Here is a 13,046-nt window from a genome sequence, read left to right as displayed (position 1 = left end):
CTACTCTGCAATAAATTAGTAGTTATCGTGTCATCTTTGACGAGTTTCACTGTGAATATTGACAGTTTGCAGATTCAAATTTTGCAGTGCATAATATATGATGCACTGTTATAAATTTCCCAGCAGTATATAAAGTAAATAAAATTAGCTCCACCTCAACCAGCTACAACTAAAATGCTACTTACACAATATGCATTAGTATTAACAATCCAGTAATGTAATATATAATAATGTAACACTCACAGGGGCCATTTTTCTGCATGAGTACTTTTACTTTTGATACTGTAATATAAGAAATATAAAAATTACTCTGCTTTAGATAATAATTTGTGTCTGATATGTTGTTTTGTTTTTTTTTTACATAAAAAGTTCAGTTACCTTATTATAATCCTTAAAATCAAATCTACCCCATGTCCCTCTTTAAAAATCCAGAATCTATGAATATGCAAGTATTTTTCATTTCAAAGGTTAAACTGCTGGATGCAAGATGTCTCCAACTTCACTGTTTCTCCATGGATGTGCACTGAAGATTTCAAGTTTTAACCTCACACATGTGTGGGTTGCATACTGGACCACAGTTGGCTCCAAACTAGTTGTAATGTCCCAAATCCTGCTTTTAGGTTCCTGTCTTACTCTCAGATTTTCAGTGAGCACAGAGAAACTTTTCACTTTCAGCAGATGAATGGGAAAACAGCCTTCCAGTGTCAAACTCTGCACATACATCATTCTGCACAGTGAAGCTCAAACATCCAAATGAAGGAACAAGAAGAAAAACAGATTTTTGAGTGGAGAGGGACTTCTTCCAACACAAATTGCACTGACTGACCCAAGGGTGATACTATACGGCGTCTCAGTGTTTGTTGAGTTTATGGATTCTGTGAAACCTCAGGTTTTCTACAGCATTTTTCATAATCATCCTGATCAGCTCAAACCCACATAGACCATGACATGTTATAATCTGCTATATCTTGGCCTTTGAAAGCATGACTCAGAGAGCAAAAGGTATGACTCACACAAATAACAACACACCAGTGTACTGTGTCAGTCTGTTTTTGCATCTAGGCCCATAACCTGTTGAAACTTTGTATGATCAGGCAAATAGAATAAATAATCTCAAACAGATCTTAAGGGTGCACTAAAATTTCCTTACTTACTATATGTATAATATTTTTAAAGAAATGATTGAAACTCACCACACACACACACACGCACGCGCGCGCGCACACACACACACACACACACACACACACACACACACACACATAGTTGTGTCTCCATCACGCCAGAGGACATTGACTTACATTAATCCTAACCATAACCATAACCCCAATTTAAGCCTATACTTTAAGCTTAAAACAAGTCTTCACCCTAAAATGATTGATTTACCTTTTTTTGCCCCCAAAAGTGAGGCAAGTCCCCATAATGTGAAGGTGTATACAGCTTTATGTCCCCGCAACATGAATACAAGCACACACATACACACACACAGGTTTACTTATGTGACCTTTGAGGGTATTTACATAGACTTACATTAATTTCCTGGAGACTTACCCTAACCTAAACCATTGACCCAAAAATCAGCGTTTTACCAATTGGGGACACGACTTTTGTCCCCCAAGTCAACTGGTGTGTGTCCCTGAAAATAACTGAAGTCATACCACACACACACACGCGCGCGCACGACTTTATTTAGTATATAGTCCAGTGGGCGGTACTCTGAGTTGTGGACGCACACTGGCTGCAGAAACACTCTTCATTCAGCCTTCATGTGTGTCTGTGGGTAGGGCGCGTTTTGATCGGTGCTCAGTCATATGAAGACGTAAAATGTGAGGTGTGTATGCTTTATCAGGATCAGGATCTCCCCCTCAACAGGCTGTCACACCGCGAACAGTCAGTCACAGACTGAGTCGGCAGCGCAGTTTCATCTCTGGGCAACTTTTTGGGATATAGGACGTCGGGTTATTTTCTAGGTTAAAGCCCACATATTTTCCGTTTGGATTCGTCTGACCCTTATTTCACCGAATAAGGTAAGTTTCCAGCTTTGTGCTGTCTAAAGCTCTCTAATGGTTCCGTCCATATAGCGCCTGAGTCGTTAACGTTACTGAACGTTACAGCGAGTAACGGTTGGTAACTGTTACAGATTTAACGTTAGCTTAACGATAGCTAACGAAAATCTTCTTTTTCACATCGTATATACTCAGGTTTTACTTCACAATATTTAAAGCAACTGTACAAAACCAGACATTTTTATTGTATTCATGTTATCAGTGTAACAGTCTGTTGAAATTGTTAAAAGCAGAGTGACAGTAAATGCTCTTCACGTTTTGGCCAAAATCAAAATTTTAAATGTCGGTAACTAACTTACATGTACAGTAGAAAACATTAAGGTCAGCTTTTTCCTATTTTCTTCGACAGTTTAGTAAGTTGTAAGTAACTTGGGAGAGCCTGTGTGCCATTGGGTGTATTAAGAAGGTGGTATTTTCTCAGGTATTGATATTGTGTGAAGCTGCTGTAACGTTAGGTAGCGTTCATTTAAGATTTAAGTCCCATTTAACTCTAATTTAATGCTGTTGAACTATAATGCAGAGTGTGTGTGTTGAACTATAATGCAGAGTGTGTGTGTTGAACTGTAATGCAGAGTGTGTGTTGACATACCTGGAAACCAGCTGTTGGTTCAGGGCATACACAAAAACATGAATTATTAGCTATATCTGAAGATACTTTGTATGACTTAAGGTGAATGAAATATATGGGTAAATGTAGCCTAATTGTAAGTGTAAGTTCATGCATAAAATGTTGTGTAAGAAGGGTGAGACACTTAGACTTCTCCATAACTTAGTGAGACATGCTGGAATATGTGATTGGGCAAATTCACAGAGTCAGTTTGTTCAGGGACTTGATACACAAAACATTTCCAGGTTGCACTGGTTGAAAGGAGCCAGGCTCTTGCAAATAATGCCCAATTGTCAGTGTGCAAATGAGAATCTCCATCTACGTACAACCGTGTTGAAGCTTGAGGCATTTCGCCGGCTTGCTGCGTCAGTGCTGAGGTTGGCCTAGCAGTCATGAATAGTGATGAGGATGTGTGCTGACAGCTGAGTGGGACAAGATGGGCTGCTCCATGACTGACTGAACCGGGGTGTTCACTGCACCATATGCTCCTTTTACATCATTCTGCTAAACATTTGGGCCAGCCTCATGACTCATGATACCCTCTCCCCTTCAGCTAATTTTTCAAGTCCTGTCACTAAATCCAAACAATCTGAATTTACACCATGGGCCGGATAGATAGGTGTGTCCCATTTTGGCACAAAACAAGACTTGCTTTGTCTGCCACCATGGAAACATAGTTCAGGAGTCAATCATGGTTTCAATAAATAAATTGTCTTAATCTCATATAATTAAACCAAGACACACTATGTGGTGCAATGCTGTTACATCATAATTATTAGATTTGTTGAGTAGAACGGGTATGCAGTGTGTTAGCCTTTGCAGTCGCTGTGAGGGTTTGACTTTTAGGTTAACCTAGCAACTCTGAGGAATGGTTTTTGGGTATCAGGTTGTCGGGTTTAACAGTTTATAGAGCAGTTCACATGATATATGGACTGTAAAGGCACGGGACCTGTACAGAGAAAGCAATCCTTGCAGTTAGCCTAGATAAAGGGTTACAATTTCAGTGGGAAGTTCTAGTAAAATACTGTGTAAATTATGTGAAGTTATTGCAGTAGGAAATGCTGTAAATAGCCATTATGAGGTTCTGTTTCATAAATATGACTTAGTATGTCATAATAATGTGAAACAGAAGTCACACAAGAAACTTTTTATCTCGTAGTTCTGAGAAACTTTGCCTCAAATATGATTAATCTCTTATACAACTTATTTTTATAACTATGACTTAGTATCTCATAATTACTCAAATCTTTCTCATAATTCTTTGTGATTTTTCCCTCAAATTCTTTGTGACATTTACTTTCCTTATTTCCTCATTTCTATTTCTGCTTTTCTCCACTGCTTTTCTTTTTTTTAAAATGTAAAAAATATAAATCTACTACTTCACCCTTAAAAGGAAACTGAGCAGGAGGTTTTATGGAGATTTCTTCAACTGTGATTGGTATTTTATTTTTTCTCAAGCAGTGCTGTGCCTGGGTTTTTGCCTCTCTTTGCTGAAACTATGCTGTGGTGAAGGTTAGTTAACTGATGACACACAGCCTCGTCTCTGATGTTACAGAGCATGTTGTGGGGAAAGTAGGTTACTGGGCCATGTCCTGCAAGCTTAAACTGAACGCTAGTCTGAATATTGCTAGAGCTGCTTAGTGTGACTAGGCATGCACAAATGGTGGATGTCTGTGCAGCGGCGAAGGGATCATTTCTACTCTCTGTCTCTTTAAGAAGAGACAGAGGGTAGAAATGATTCAAAACTTAGATTTCTTCCTCTATACATTTCAGTGTTTCTCGGTATTCAGATGTGAGTAATAGCATGAATCTCAGGTTAAAGGTATCAACATATTAACACATTTCTGACCTGCTTTAAGTAGCTCTGCCTCGTCGACAGAATTTATCTGGCGGTTTACTTTGGCTTAGTTGTAAGTAAAAAAAGAAAAAAAAATAGCTGACATTTCCCTGCAAGCGTGTGTGTGCGCACAGCCTAGGAAGTAATTGTTACATTTGCATTCACACTTCAAAGCCTCAATAAGCAAATCTAATAATGAGGCCTTAACTATTATTAAAACTTCATGCTGATTCATCTCAAACACAACAACAAATGGAGGAAATCAGGTTGACCAACTTTTGGTCTTCACATTGTATTTATATTTACAGTTCATTTACAGTCTTTTTTTTAAAGTTTAGAAATACAAAATAAATTCTGGTGTAGCTGAAGCTACAGAAACATGTGGCTTGATGCTATATTGTGTGTAAGGAAGTTAAAGAAATAAATCATACAGTTTGTTTCTCTATATTTCAGACCTTTGGAATAATGGTGGAAGAGTTAGTTTAGTATTAAATGGAAACTCTCGTGTTACGTGTACACAGATGCCTTTGTACATGCTTCCTATGTGTACCGTATAGCCTATATGGGTGTTTTTTTCACACTGGGCTGTGACAATAGTTTCACTTGGGAATAACAAACTTGATCTTGTGGCGTATGCTATCACAGTGTTTTGCTTTACTTTATTTAACATAGAAATTCTATTCTGCACAAAAATTGCAGTTGTTATAAAGCAATGTGAAACTTTTATTCAAGTTAGTGCCATAGAGATCAATCATCCTGTATATGAGAAATACCTGACCTAGACGTCAGAGGCATGCTTAGTCAGAGCAAGAGTGAAGACATTTTTATAGGAGGGGATTAAGTAGAAGCTCAGAGAGATGAGAAACAGTCACTCTGACTACATTAAACAGGCATTTAAAGAATTTGTCATTTCCATCAGAACCAGACGAGACTTCCATGCGCCTTAACAACTGCTTTTAATAGTTCCTGATATTTCAAGGGTTTTTAAAGCTCTCTGTCCAATACTTAGAGACAGTTTGCACTTTCCCAAGGAGGAAAAAGTCCTTGAATACCTTGTCCTGCAGGTGTGACAATCCTAATGAGCAACACTAAACACGAACAGACAGTGAACATAGAGGAAAACAGAACAAAAATAATATTCCCAAACAAAAGTCGTCATGTGGCAAATGTCATCAGTACATTAAAGGAGAACACAATACAAGAGCAAAAGCAGAGCAATGATTTTGTAGCAGAAGTGTAATTTAGTGACATTATGCTCATAGCATCAGCATCATCCTTGAATTTAAAAAACATTGAACCATTATGTGACTTTTTGCTCTATGAACTCTATAAAATTCCCCAGAATATCCTCTATAAGAGATTGAACCATATCATTTCGTTACACTAAATTTGAGCAGTCAGCGTTCTCTGTAAAAGCCACTACTTAGTCAAACATACTTGAAGACATGAAGAGCTGCAGCTCCTTCAGTACCTTTAAAACCAAATATAAAAAGTTTACTAAAATCTACTCAGCTCTGTAACCACTGGTATTACATTTTATCCTATGGTCTTCTTATGAACACAAATATTCTTGATTTCAATCGGACAAGCATTCATTATCATCATTATCAAGTCATTCTAGTTGACATTATGGCTGTGTGTGATGTGCTATTGTGTGTAACTTTGTATTATTTTGTATCCTTTGTACTATGTTTATTCTGTATTCTTTATCCTGTTGTTGACTAGTACTGTGCTGTAATATGTTTTGACTGTGACAAGGGACTACAGATGAAAAATAGCTATAAGCTAACTCTGATAGAGGTGCATAAAATGTCAACATTTATGTTTAAAACTGTACATGGTCCCTTTAAAAAACAAAACAAAACAAAAAAAAAAAACACTGAATACAGAGGCTGTTATGAATTCTCTATTAATGTTTCAGCAGCGTGTACTCTGTCAGTTCAAGACCGTCATTTGAACTGAGCTTTTAATAAAAGGATCGCTTAAAAGCTATGAACAAGGTCTTAAAATGAGTATGGTTAAAGCTGAAATCCCTAATGTTATTTAGTAAGGCTGCAACTGACAACATCAATTCATCTTTTGATGTTTTTTTGATTAACTGATTAATCATTTAGTCTATAAAATGAGAAAAATAGTGAAAAACATGTTCTTAATTTCCCAAGGTGACATCTTCATATTGATTGGTTTGTCCAACCAACAGTCCAAAACCAAAGAGATTTTCTATTTACAGTGATATAAGAGAAAAAGGAAGCACATCATGTTTGCCTGAAAAATCACTAAAATGATTGTTCAATTATTCAAATAGTTGCTGTGACGATCAACTAACAAATTAATTGACTAATCATTGCAGCTCTAGTTGTAACCATCAAATGTTTGTCATTTTTGTTTCATAAATGATTCATTATCAAAGTAGTTGGTGATACAGTTTAAGATCAGTTTAAGGGTTCACTTAATCAATGCAAGACTAACAGAAACCAACCAACCTGTAAACCATTTACATACTGTGTTTTGGTACTGCTCAAGTCTTGTTAAGTTCTGATCCAGTGGAACAAAACCGTCTCTCCCAGCCTGTTTGTGTGCAACTGTTGGTCCTTTGGTACGAATGGACTACTTACAGTATATCTGATGAGCTGGATGGTGGGTTTCATGTGAGAGATAAGGGGAAATCATACATTTTTCATATGTTTTTTGTTGTGAATAGTTGGTGAGGTTCAGGTTATAATCATCTTTTGTTGGAGCCTTTCAAGGCAACAAAAGATAGACACGCTGATCACTCAATACAACATGGACATTCCTTCTGCCCCGTAGTCCAGTATACTGATGCCTGCATTGGTGAACCCGGCTGCCAGTGGAACTATGCTGCACATGACTCTTGAGACTATGACTGGTATTCATGTCACCCTCTTTAACCTTGTAACTATGACAGACAAAATGTTCAGCTCCAGTTATATAACTGCCTCTACAGACGTCATCATCTTTGCTGCTGTCGCTGATCTCTTGCTCCATAGCACACAATCATTGTCCTCAGTAGCTGCAGGCTTCGATGCACTAGGGCATGATTAAGACATTTAGCTGCTTTTTTTTTTTTTTTTTTTTTAAAAGAAGTTCCCTTCTTCTGGCTCTTATCACAGTACATGCATTTGCGTCCTCTCTTTTAATCTGTGGCATGAAACAAGCGGCATTACCGGAGATAAACATCAGAACATTAAGTGTGAAACCTTTTCAAAGACACTGCACAATAGGATCTCTATTAAGCAAAATTTATGCATTTAATTTTCTGAATGGCTTTTAGTTTTGTTCATTCATGGGCGTGAAGAACTCAGCCATGTTATTGAGGTTTATTAGCTATCAGGTGAAATTAATTCAGCTGCTGTTTGAGTTACACAGTCATTCATCTATTATATTTAGCTGAATCATAGTACTAAAGGTACATCTTTTATCTTTCTATCACAACAAAAAGCCACTCTCAAGATTCGGGTGTGGCTACACTTTGTATTCCAGAGGCAGGAAAAAAAAAAAAAATGGTTTCACAATATGTGTGGGCTCGGCCCCTGTGTGTGTGTGTGTGACCTAGATGCGATTCAGATCTTTTGCTCAGGGTGTTGGCTGCATGTGCATTACGACGTGGTTTGTTTTTCTGTTGAGTAAAATACACAACATCACAAACGAGTGCGTCAGGTCTGATTCTGAAATGAAAAGAGATTCCTCATCCCTTTGACGCTCAGTAGGTCGTCTCCAATCTGTGATGTCAAGAGACCACTGTGATACTTGAAACTGAGAATCCTGAATTATAGTTACATTGACATTTACAAGACCTGGATGCTCCTGCGCGTAGAGCACAGTGTGCACGTTTTCCTTTTCCCCAGTGACATCTATTCCAGTATTTTAAATATTTAGTTAATAAACTATGTATCTCATAAGACCACACACACGATGATGCTTTTTGAAAATCTGTTGGGAAATTATGTTTGTCCATCCATTCACAGGGAGGTCAGAGGGCAAGGTCCTTTAAAGAACTGGAAGGGATTTAATGGTCGGCACAAGGACACTTCAGCAAGGCGAATGAGTCATGAATCATTATCGTAGTGAAACATGTTTTCTACTCTCACTACACCGATCGCCTTCCCCGTTAGTATGAGCTTTGTGCGCACACAAAGCTCATACCACTCAGGGATTGTGGCCTTTTGTAAGCATCCAAATGAGCCGCATTTCACTGTACTTTAATCAGGCATGAAGCATTAACCAGTGTGTAAACTAGTCACTGTGATTATATTTTTTCTAGACTACTCATGATCCAGCCTTTTAACATTAAAAATGTAGATGTTATTAACCCACTTTCTTAGCTAGGCATCTATTATGATTATATGTAAACTCATTTTTCTCAGCGAACAGGCCCTCAGGTGAAAATAGAGGCCATCCACAGCTGATTTTATGCCCTATAGTTCAACTAAAATGTTAATTACCTTAAAAATATATGAAAAATTAATGTGCAGCTGTCAATATTGTCAAAGGTTCTTTCATGTGGGAATGGAAAATGTCTACAGCCCTGTACTTTTGGTTTCTGTGGATTGAAAATGAGACAGAATGGATGTTTGGTCGTAGTGCGGTTCAATATTCAGCTCTTTGTGTAGCTGTTTCCTCAAAGAGATAAATGTTTTTCATTACAATCTGCTTTACCTCTGTTAAGAGAAGACCTGAATCCAACAAGAGAGATTTGTCTGCTTTCAGGAAGACGCTATGCAGTGCTTCATAACAAGGAAAATGAAATAGCAATAGATAGGAATGGAGACATAAGGTCATTTTTTCCATGGCCTGCTTGCAAAAGACTATTTGAGTTCATTTCAGAGTCTCTGCACAGAGCGAGAGAATGGCTGGTTGCGGTTTTACAAACACTCACCGATGAATTGGATTCATAATGATTATATTATTCTGTTTGTCAGCACAAAATGTTTCTTTGGGCCATCGTAAAAGAATCAGTAGACCTCCACAGCTAGGAATTTAATCTGAGATGTAACCTCCGATCTGAGCTTGAGACAGTGGCACAAAGAAAGAGCTGCATTGCCCTTTCCACCCGTGCCCTAGAATTGTGACCCACATATTTGCTCACACACTGCCTTAGGTAATTGCATCTTTTCCTGAGCAGCAGCAGACAATAACAGGCCTGGAATAATTTGGTGATTCATTTAGAATAGTTGAAAGAATATAATTAAGAGGAAATTTCAGAGTAGATCTACCTGGTGAAAGGATGTTTGCTTTATACGTCTGCTTTCTCATTGAAATGATGCGGCCACCCACAATGCTGTGTGGTGAATGTGTAATTACAAGGCACTCTAGGTAAAGTATCACCAAAATCATTGACAAATGTTTTTGTATAAGCATAAGGAGTAAACATGGAATAAGTAAAAGAAACAGATACAAAAAAATGTACAGTTAGACTCAGCAGGATTGAGCTCACTGCACAATACCAAACATTACTGGGGTAATTAATCAGTTTTTGATTAGTATTCATTTATCATCTATAAAATGTCTACAATCTTCAATCATTTCCATTAATCAGAAGTGATGTCTTCTAATTACCAAAGTGTCCAATTTGTAAAGGTGAAATAGAAAAATACTCTACAGCTACAGCCATCAAATGTTATGTCAGTGGTAATTTTGCTTGATAAATGATTCAGATCATTCATATTTTGATCGACTAATTGATCATCTAACAATTTGAGCTAAAAATATATAATTTAGTTACATCATTCAGCTCGTTATGAAAAGCGTGGAGGAAGGGCATGTGTTTTTCGGTGCACAGCAGGTGAGGATGTGTTAAACTGCACTGTGACAGGATTGTCCAGCGGGCAGAGCTCAGAGAGTGCAAGGGTTCAGCTGTTGCCCAGGGGGAGGATTAGCGTGAAGCTGCTGTTTCGTTGAGACGGACACCGCTCGTGGGAAAGCACTGCTGAGGAGTTGCATGATGATTTGTTTTCCTCACAGACCGGGGCCTTTTTTTTTTTTCTTCTTTCCATCGGGACACTCAATGGAACAAATGCTGTTTGGGGTGAGAAATGTCCCAAATAGTTCCTCCTGTGATTTTTTCCCAATTTTCTTGCCCTGCTGTTGGATAAGGTCTGAAGTCGTAGCTAATGGTGCTCCATCTATACTGAGTTACATGGTGCAAAATGTCCTTGACCTGGACATTGTGTAACTTCAAACCAGCCAACAGTGAGAACGGACTAAAGAATGGTTACGCACAGTTGAAATGAGACAGCATTTCCGGTAATAAGGTGATGTTCTTCAGATGCTGACGTGATGATGTTATATTCCTGGGAGAAGACAAAGCTCAGGTGTTGGAAGCTTTCATTTGAGAAATTCTTCATATGAAAAACTATCTAATATTAAAAAGGAAAGAGGGAATGACCCATCTTCGAGCCCAGTATTAAATCATGTATCACCACTGTTTACAATGTGTTGAGGAGGTTTACGTTTTAATAATAAAGAATCAAAGAATACAGCCTGAAAGCTTCCTGCCACTTTATTAATATTCATCAGACTAATAAATGTGTTTCTGACGTGTGCAGGAAAAATCTCCTAGACCTGAAGAAAATGGAAACCAGTGGCTTGATGGACATAGCTGCCTTGGTTGGGGGAAAGTAGACACCACACATTGTTACCATGGGAACACAGAGCGAACAGCAGTGCCACAGTCTAATTAATGACAGTCAGTGCTTCAGCAGAGGGCCATGATGACATCATCAATACCAGCATGACAGATGTAGCTACAGGCAATATGGCTTAATGTCTTGGTGATTATCTAAGTAATTCATTTTTTTTTTTTTCTCACTGACGTAAAGGCGAGAAGTCTGGATGAAGGTACAGGACGTCAAGAAGCCAACACTGAGCATTTATTATGTAGTGAGGTCTGCTTATGAGCACTAAATGTCATCTCATTATCCAGTGGCATGACCTACATAAAAGAGCGGAACTAATCTCTATGTAGGCGGATGGTGAATAATGCAGTAAAATGTGGGAGATCTTTATGAATCTTAGATGTCTCACACTTGTTGGTCGCTGGCATAGCAACAGTGTAGTTCAGAACGATCCTTTATCATCACTCTGGCATCATTCACTTTCTTATCATTGTGTTATATTGTGCATACAGTATGTAAGCTACCATATGACTGAGCACATGACAAAGATATTTAGATGTTCTTTGAACATAATTTAATTTGAATAAGTTGACTTATTTTGTTATATTAAATAACTGGTGGCAGTTGTCCCTGGATTAAATGTCATTAAACTGTTAAGAGTTTTTCAAAAATACCACTCTGGAATATCACATATCGATATCAAGGAGTCTAAGAGTCTGCAGCCATGTTGGCGGCTCTGTGAGGCTGTACTTGGACACAGTAGTGCTTTAAGGTAACGTCTAAATGCTAACATGTTGATGTGTAACAGGTATAATGTGCACCGTGGTTACCATCTTAGTTTAGCTTGTTACATGCTAATATTTGCTGATTGTCATTAAACCATGAATGCATTATAGGAACTGGATAATGGACTCAAAGATGGCACCCATTCACTTGAATTAAAATTGAGCGCCTGGCGCATAAACCAAAAAAAGTTTTCTAGCCTTTTCTAGACTTGACATTGGGATCACATCACAAACTTTAAAATTGCCTTTCTATGCTCTGGGAAAGGATTACAAATATAAAACTTTCATGGATTAAAAATTAATCGTCGCGTCCCGTCGACAGTTTTATAGATGTCTCTTTTATAATGGTGTTCTATGGGGAAAATGCCTTTTGGGCCATGTATTAAATACAAAGTACAGCTGAGCTGATGGGAATATCATTAGTTCTGCAGATATTTGATCATGAACCAAAGTATTGGACAACTTAAAATTTGGACCTGAAGATGTGATTACTATTCATCCTGAGGGGGACATCAGTGTGTGTAACAAATTTCATGGCAAGCCATTCAATAGTTGTTTGGATGTTTCATTCTGGACCAAAGTGGAGGACTGAATGACAGACTAAAAAACACCAGTCAAATCACAAAGTGGGGCTGCAGAGTAGAGCATCACATCCTTGCTAAATAACAGTCAACAGTCAGATTTGCTCGGTTGGTCTCTTTAGTATCCTTTGGTGTAAAGCAATCACAGACCAGACAGGTTGGTAAATATGACTGTGCTGTGTGCAGTTTATTGACATTGTGTGGCATGATTTCTGGGTGTTGGAGGTCAGTTGAGGTTTTTAGACGGCTACCTCTCACCACCCTATAGAGCCGCCATGTCTCTCTGTGGTCTAATTATATGCTGTTGTTTTTTTTGCTGTTTTTTGAAGTTTTGCACCCCAGCATCACTCATTTATCATCTATGTCTTTTGTGCATTTTTATTACATTTCTAGCTCTTGCAAACTTCAGTACTTTCTAGCCAGCTTTTATTGTAGTTTTCAAGATCTGATATCAATATAAACAAAGTCATATCGTCCTATCTGACATCTTACTTCATACATCATTACATTTGACGCTCAACACTGTGTTAGAATA

General features: G+C 38.0%; 1 protein-coding gene across 1 annotated transcript in view; it reads left to right on the top strand.

Annotated features, from left to right (window-relative positions):
* The first annotated feature begins 1,716 nt into the window (after positions 1-1,716).
* Positions 1,717-13,046, top strand: part of npas2 (neuronal PAS domain protein 2) — a 48,235-nt gene continuing 36,905 nt past the window's right edge. The window contains exon 1 of the mRNA XM_044369963.1: positions 1,717-2,027. The gene's annotated coding sequence lies outside the window, so the exon portion shown is untranslated. The remainder of the gene's footprint in view (positions 2,028-13,046) is intronic.

The sequence above is a fragment of the Thunnus albacares genome, chromosome 13, assembly GCF_914725855.1.
Source record: "Thunnus albacares chromosome 13, fThuAlb1.1, whole genome shotgun sequence".
Taxonomy (NCBI): domain Eukaryota; kingdom Metazoa; phylum Chordata; class Actinopteri; order Scombriformes; family Scombridae; genus Thunnus; species Thunnus albacares.
The sequence above is the reverse complement of the archived record's forward strand: the minus strand, read 5'-3'. Positions and strand labels throughout refer to the sequence as shown.